A 6,000-nucleotide genomic window follows, 5' to 3' on the forward strand; every position below is an offset into this window, starting at 1 on the left:
CCATCCTCAGAGATTGTGAGATTGTAGATGCAGGTGAAACATCAGGAGAGAATGCTTCTAGAACATGGCCACATAGTCCAAAAAACTTAGAACAACCCAGACAAAAGAAATTTCTCTGTTTTGAGGATGCATTTAGTTCAAACTCATGACAAATAATTCTATGCTTTGTCGAAGGCTTTCATGGCCAAAATCACTGGGTTGCTGTGGCTTTTCTGTGTTTCAGAAGCATTCTCTCCTGACATTTTGCCTACATCTTGGGCAGGCATCCTCAAAGGTTGTGAGATTTGTTGGAATAGAGGAAAATGGGGTTTATATATCCGTGGCATGGTGTTCAAGGTGGGAGAAAGAACTCTTGTCTGTTGGAAGCAAGTGTGAATGTTGCAGTTGCCCAGCTTGGTTGAATGGCCTTGCAGCTTCAAAGCCTGCAAGATTCCATAGTGGTTTAAAGAGCAGTGCAAATAACTTTTTCCCCTTTAAGACCTCCTCCGAGTCTCTCGCCGTTGAACTAGATCCCTCTGCGTTGATCCAGCTTGGGGTCTGGGTGTCTTTCTCCATCTTTCTTCTAACAGCCTCTGTTGAAATGCACACTCAGGTCCAAGGCAAAGGCTTGCGGAGTGAATGTGTCAGGTCCAAGTGAGTGTGCTTTCTGCAGTGATTGTGGTTGGCAGCGGCCGCAGACTGGAGCTCCGCAACGTCCTGCCTTGTGAAGCTCAAGAACGCCATACAGCTGTAAACGTTCCCAGCATTTGACCTGAAGAGGAGAGAGGTTTGGTCCTCGTTGGAGCCGCGTCTGTTTGGCATTACCCTTAATGCTTTTGTCAATCATCAGCCGCTCTTCCAGACCACCGCCCCCCACAACTCTAATGGTTCCTGGGAATCCGAAGAGGGATCGAGCGCCGTTGCCGAGAATTCAAAGCTGTCGTGGAGGAATTTACTGAGACGGTTCCTTGGCAGATGGAGAGCAGGCTCGGCTGAAGCCGACGTCGTGGGGGTCTCTCTGCCCTCCTTCCTTGTTACCTGCAATGTGGGAAAACATGGCTCGTGCTGGAGTGTAGGCCGTAACCTTTGCCAGAGCCCATTACGGCCTGCCTGAAGCTAATGGGTTCAGTCGGGAGAGCTTTGGGTTAGCCTTGCGCTACTGAGCTCCTGCCTACAGAGAAGCCTGGCACCGCCCTTTTAGTTATTTATTTTACTTTATTTTATTTTATTTTATTTTATTTATTATTTATTTATTTACTTATTTATTTATTTACTGCACTTGCAGACCGCTGTTCTCAGCCCTAGGGCGACTCACGGCGGTGTACAACATATAAAAACAGGTACAATTTGCAACATAAGCAATATCACAAACAACAATAAACAACATCACTATCAATAATACAATTACACTAAATCATTCGCGACGTCTCATCATTGAATCACAATCCAAATCTCGTTATCCAAGTTCCGTTCCAATCGTCATTGCCAATTGTTGCAGCATTTACTCAAACACCTTCTCAAATAGCCATGTCTTTAGTCTCTTGCGGAATGTCATAAGGGAGGGCGCCAGTCTGATGTCCACAGGGAGGGTGTTCCACAGCCGGGGGACCACCACCGAGAAGGCCCTGTCCCTAGTCCCCGCCAGGCGTGCCTGTGAGGCAGGCGGGATCGAGAGAAGCTAGCCGTCCCCTGTTGTGGCCCAGTCTGTGTATATGTGTTTTATGTATGTATATTAGGCCTGGGCAATGCATGGTTCTAAAGTTCTGGTATCATTATAAATGACAGTTCCTAATTGGTTCTGCCATAAAAATCGCCAATAATGTAATAATAATTAAATTATGGAGGTTTTGTTAGAGTTCTGAAATTTTCACCACCAGAACTTTAGTTTTGTAAGTACTTTAGAACCATTTAGAACCATGCATTGCCCAGGCCTAGTGTATATGTGTGTGTATATATTTGTGTATATGTGTGTGTGTGTGTTTGCATATATATGTGTGTGTGTGTGTGTAGTTTTTGCACATTTATTTATTTATTTATCACAGGTACTTTTACCCGCCCTTCTCATTCCCCAAGGGAGGACTCGGGGCGGCTTACAAAAAAGGCACACTTCGATGCCTATACAATTTACACATAATATACAAAACCATAGTTAAAAGCAGTTATCACAGTTAAAACAATCAACAACAAGTACATAACACATCATATAAAACTATTCTCGTGCTCAGCGTTCCATTTTTCAGAGTTCCATAGTTCTAATCCATTAATCATTTCCTAATGATCGTCAAGTTCTTTCTTTATCTGCCTGCTTGTCCAAATTCCTGGTCCCAGATCCATGTTTTCAGTTTTTTCCTAGGAAAAAAGCGATGTTGCAGATCTAATTTTCCCGGGGAGTGAATTCCACAGGTGGGGGGCCACCACCGAGAAGGCCCTGCTCCTCATCCCTGCCAACCTCACTTGTGATAGAGGCGGGGTTGAGAGCAGGCCCTCCCTGGAAGATCTTCGACTCCAGGGTGGGACGTAAAGGGAGATCCATTCGGACAGATACACTGGGCCGGAACCGTATAGGATTTTGTAGGTCAAAACCAGCACTTTGAATTGTGCTCGGAATTGGATCGGCAGCCAGTGGAGCTGACACAACAGGGGGGTGGTATGCTCCCTGTATGACGCCCCGGTGAGCAGTCTGGCTGCCTCCCGCTGGACTAGTTGGAGTTTCCGAACAGTCTTCAAAGGCAACCCCACGTAGAGTGCGTTGCAGTAATCTAATCGGGATGTAACAAGAGCGTGGACCACAGTTGTATTGCTTTTGTTTTTTGGCCTTGTAAGTCCCTTTCTTTGTGTTTTTCAGTGTTTTTGTGAGTGATGGTCACTTGTTGGCTTGAGAGATGTCTTGTGTCCAAATCTGGTGTCAATTTCCCCAGTGGTTTTTGAGTAATGTTGATCCCACAAATGAACTTTACATGTTTATTTATATCAGTGTTTCTCAACCTGGGGGTCGGGACCCCTGGGGGGGGGGTTGCAAGGAGGTGTCAGAGGGGTCGCCAAAGACCATCAGAAAACATAGTATCTTCTGTTTGTCATGGGAGTTCTGTGTGGGAAGTTTGGCCCAATTCTATAGTTGGTGGGGTTCGGAATGCTCTGTGATTGTAGGTGAACTATAAATCCCAGCAACCACAACTCCCAAATGTCAAGATTGTATTTTCCCCAAACTCCACCAGTGTTCACATTTGGGCATATGGAGTCGTGTAGAGTTTGGTCCAGATCTATCATTGTTTGAGTCCACAGTGCTCTCTGGATGTAGGTGAACTACAACTCCAAAACCAAAGGACACTGTCCACCAAACCCTTCCAGTATTTTCTGTTGGTCATGGGAGAACTGTGTGCCAAGTTTGGTTCAGTTCCATCGTTGATGGAGTTCAGAATGCTCTTTGATTGTAGGTGAACTATAAATGCAGGTCTTCTTCTGAATGTGCACAGACTATGTTAACATTAGCATATTGGAGTTCTACAACAGATGTTGGAGGCCTTCTTCTGAATGTGCACAGACTACATTATCATCAGCATATTGGCGTTCTATAACGCCCATATGCCATAAGGCTCCACAGCAACCTACAGACACACTGCCAAGGCATTGCACTTGGAGGACCATCATACTCGGAGAACGATGGATCGCATATGTGAAAAGGGAAGTGGTTTCAGGAAGCACGCTCTATCTATGGCAGGAGTGATGCAGTTTCACAGTTTGGTGAATTGGACGTGGGACCAACAGGGAGGGAAAAGGGGAGGAAAGCAATTCCTCTGAATGTACACAGACTATGTTATCATCAGCATATTGGAGTTCTATAACAGATGTTGCAGGTCTTCTTCTGAATGTGCACAGACTATGATATCATCAGCATATTGGAGTTCTATAACTCCAGTATGCCATAGGGCTCCACAGCAACCTATGGACACACCGTGAAGACATTGCACTTGGAGGACCATCATACTTGGAGAACGATGGATCGCATCTGTGAAAAGGGAAGTGGTTTCAGGAAGTACGTTCTATCTATGGCAGGAATTATGTGGTTTCGGTGTTTGGTGAATTGGATGATGGGAGGGAAAAGGGGAGGAAAACAATTCTTCTGAATGTGCACAGACTACGTTATCATTAGCATATTGGAGTTCTACAACAGATGTTGCAGGACTTCTGAATGTGCACAGACTACGTTATCATCAGCATATTGGAGTTCTATAACGCCAATATGCCGTAGGGCTCCACAGTAATCCACGGACATAGCGCCAAGACATTGCACTTGGAGGACCATCATACTCGGAAAAAGATGAATGGCATATGTGAAAAGGGAAGTGGTTTCAGGAAGCACATTCTATCTATGGCAGGAGTGATGCGGTTTTGCAGTTTGGTGAACTGGACTCCTGTATGCCGTAGGGCTCCACAGCAACCTACGGACACACCGCCAAGACATTGCACGTGGAGGACCATCATACTTGGAGAACGATGGATCGCATATGTGAAAAGGGAAGTGGTTTCAGGAAGCACGCTTTATCTATGGCAGGAATTTTGTGGTTTTGGAGTTTGGTGAATTGGATGATGGGAGGGAAAAGGGGAGGAAAACAATTCTTCTGAGTGTGCACAGACTATGTTATCATTAGCATATTGGAGTTCAACAACAGATGTTGCAGGTCTTCTTCTGAATGTGCACAAACTACATTATCATCAGCATATTGGAGTTCTATAACTCCAATATGCCGTAGGGCTCCACAGCAACCTACGGACACACCGCCAAGGCATTGCACTTGGAGGACCATCATACTCGGAGAACGATGGATCGCATAAGTGAAAAGGGAAGTGGTTACAGGAAGCACGCTCTATCTATGGCAGGAGTGATGCGGTTTCGCAGTTTGGTGAATTGGATGATGGGAGGGAAAAGGGGAGGAAAGCAGGCGACAGGCGCACAGGATGATTTCCAGCCCCTTCCTTCGTTTATTTACTTTCCCAAAATCTGTTTCCCAGAACCGCGCAACAACGAAGCAGCCACCCACATCTCTCTCTCTCTTGCCGTCTCGGAACATTGATCGGAATTAACCAATTAAGCCAAACCTCTGCTGTGGTTTTGGTTTTGGTCCCTCTCCCTCTTCAACTGCCCTGTGCTGATGTGCGGAAAGCACAAAGTTGGCATCCCTTGTATGTTTCTGAATGGAGCTTTCCCAGCACTGCAGACCCCCTTGCCCCCTGTTGCAATGAAATCTCCCTCCAGCCACCAAGGCATCCTCACCACTGAGCTCCAGTTGGCTTTTGTTGTTGTTTTGTTGTTTACCGGGTGCATTATGTGGCATTGGGAAGGCTGTTAGGAATTGTGGGAGTTGAAGTCCAAAACATCTAGAGGGAGGGCCCAAGTTGGCCCATGCCCAGCCCAGATTGAAAGAAGCCCTAGTCCCACACTCCAATATGCTGATGATAACGTAGTCTGTGCACATTCAGACCTACAACATCTGTTATAGAACTCCAATATGCTAATGATAACGTAGTCTGGGCTCATTCAGAAGAAGACCTACAACATCAGTTATAGAACTCCAATATGCTAATGATAATGTAGTCTGGGTTCATTCAGGAGCAGACCTACAATGCCTGTTATAAAACTACAATATGCTAATCATAATGTAGTCTGGGCTCATTTAGAAGATCTACAACATCTGTTATAGAACCCCAATATGCTAATGATAATGTAGTCTGGGCTTATTCAGAAGACCTACAAGTCTAATAGAACTCAAATATGCTGATAGACCTACAATGTCTGTTGTAGAACTCCAATATGCTAATGATAACATAGTCTGGGTTCATTCAGGAGCAGATCTACGTCTGTTATAGAACTCCAATATGCTAATGATAACGTAGTATGTGCACATTCAGAAGACCTACATCATCTATTATAGAACTCTAATATGCTAATAATAACGTAGCCTGGGTTCATTCAGAAGAAGACCTACAACATCTGTTATAGAACTGCAATATGCTAATCATAAC

Source organism: Anolis sagrei, chromosome 11 (assembly GCF_037176765.1).
Source record: "Anolis sagrei isolate rAnoSag1 chromosome 11, rAnoSag1.mat, whole genome shotgun sequence".
Lineage (NCBI taxonomy): Eukaryota > Metazoa > Chordata > Lepidosauria > Squamata > Dactyloidae > Anolis > Anolis sagrei.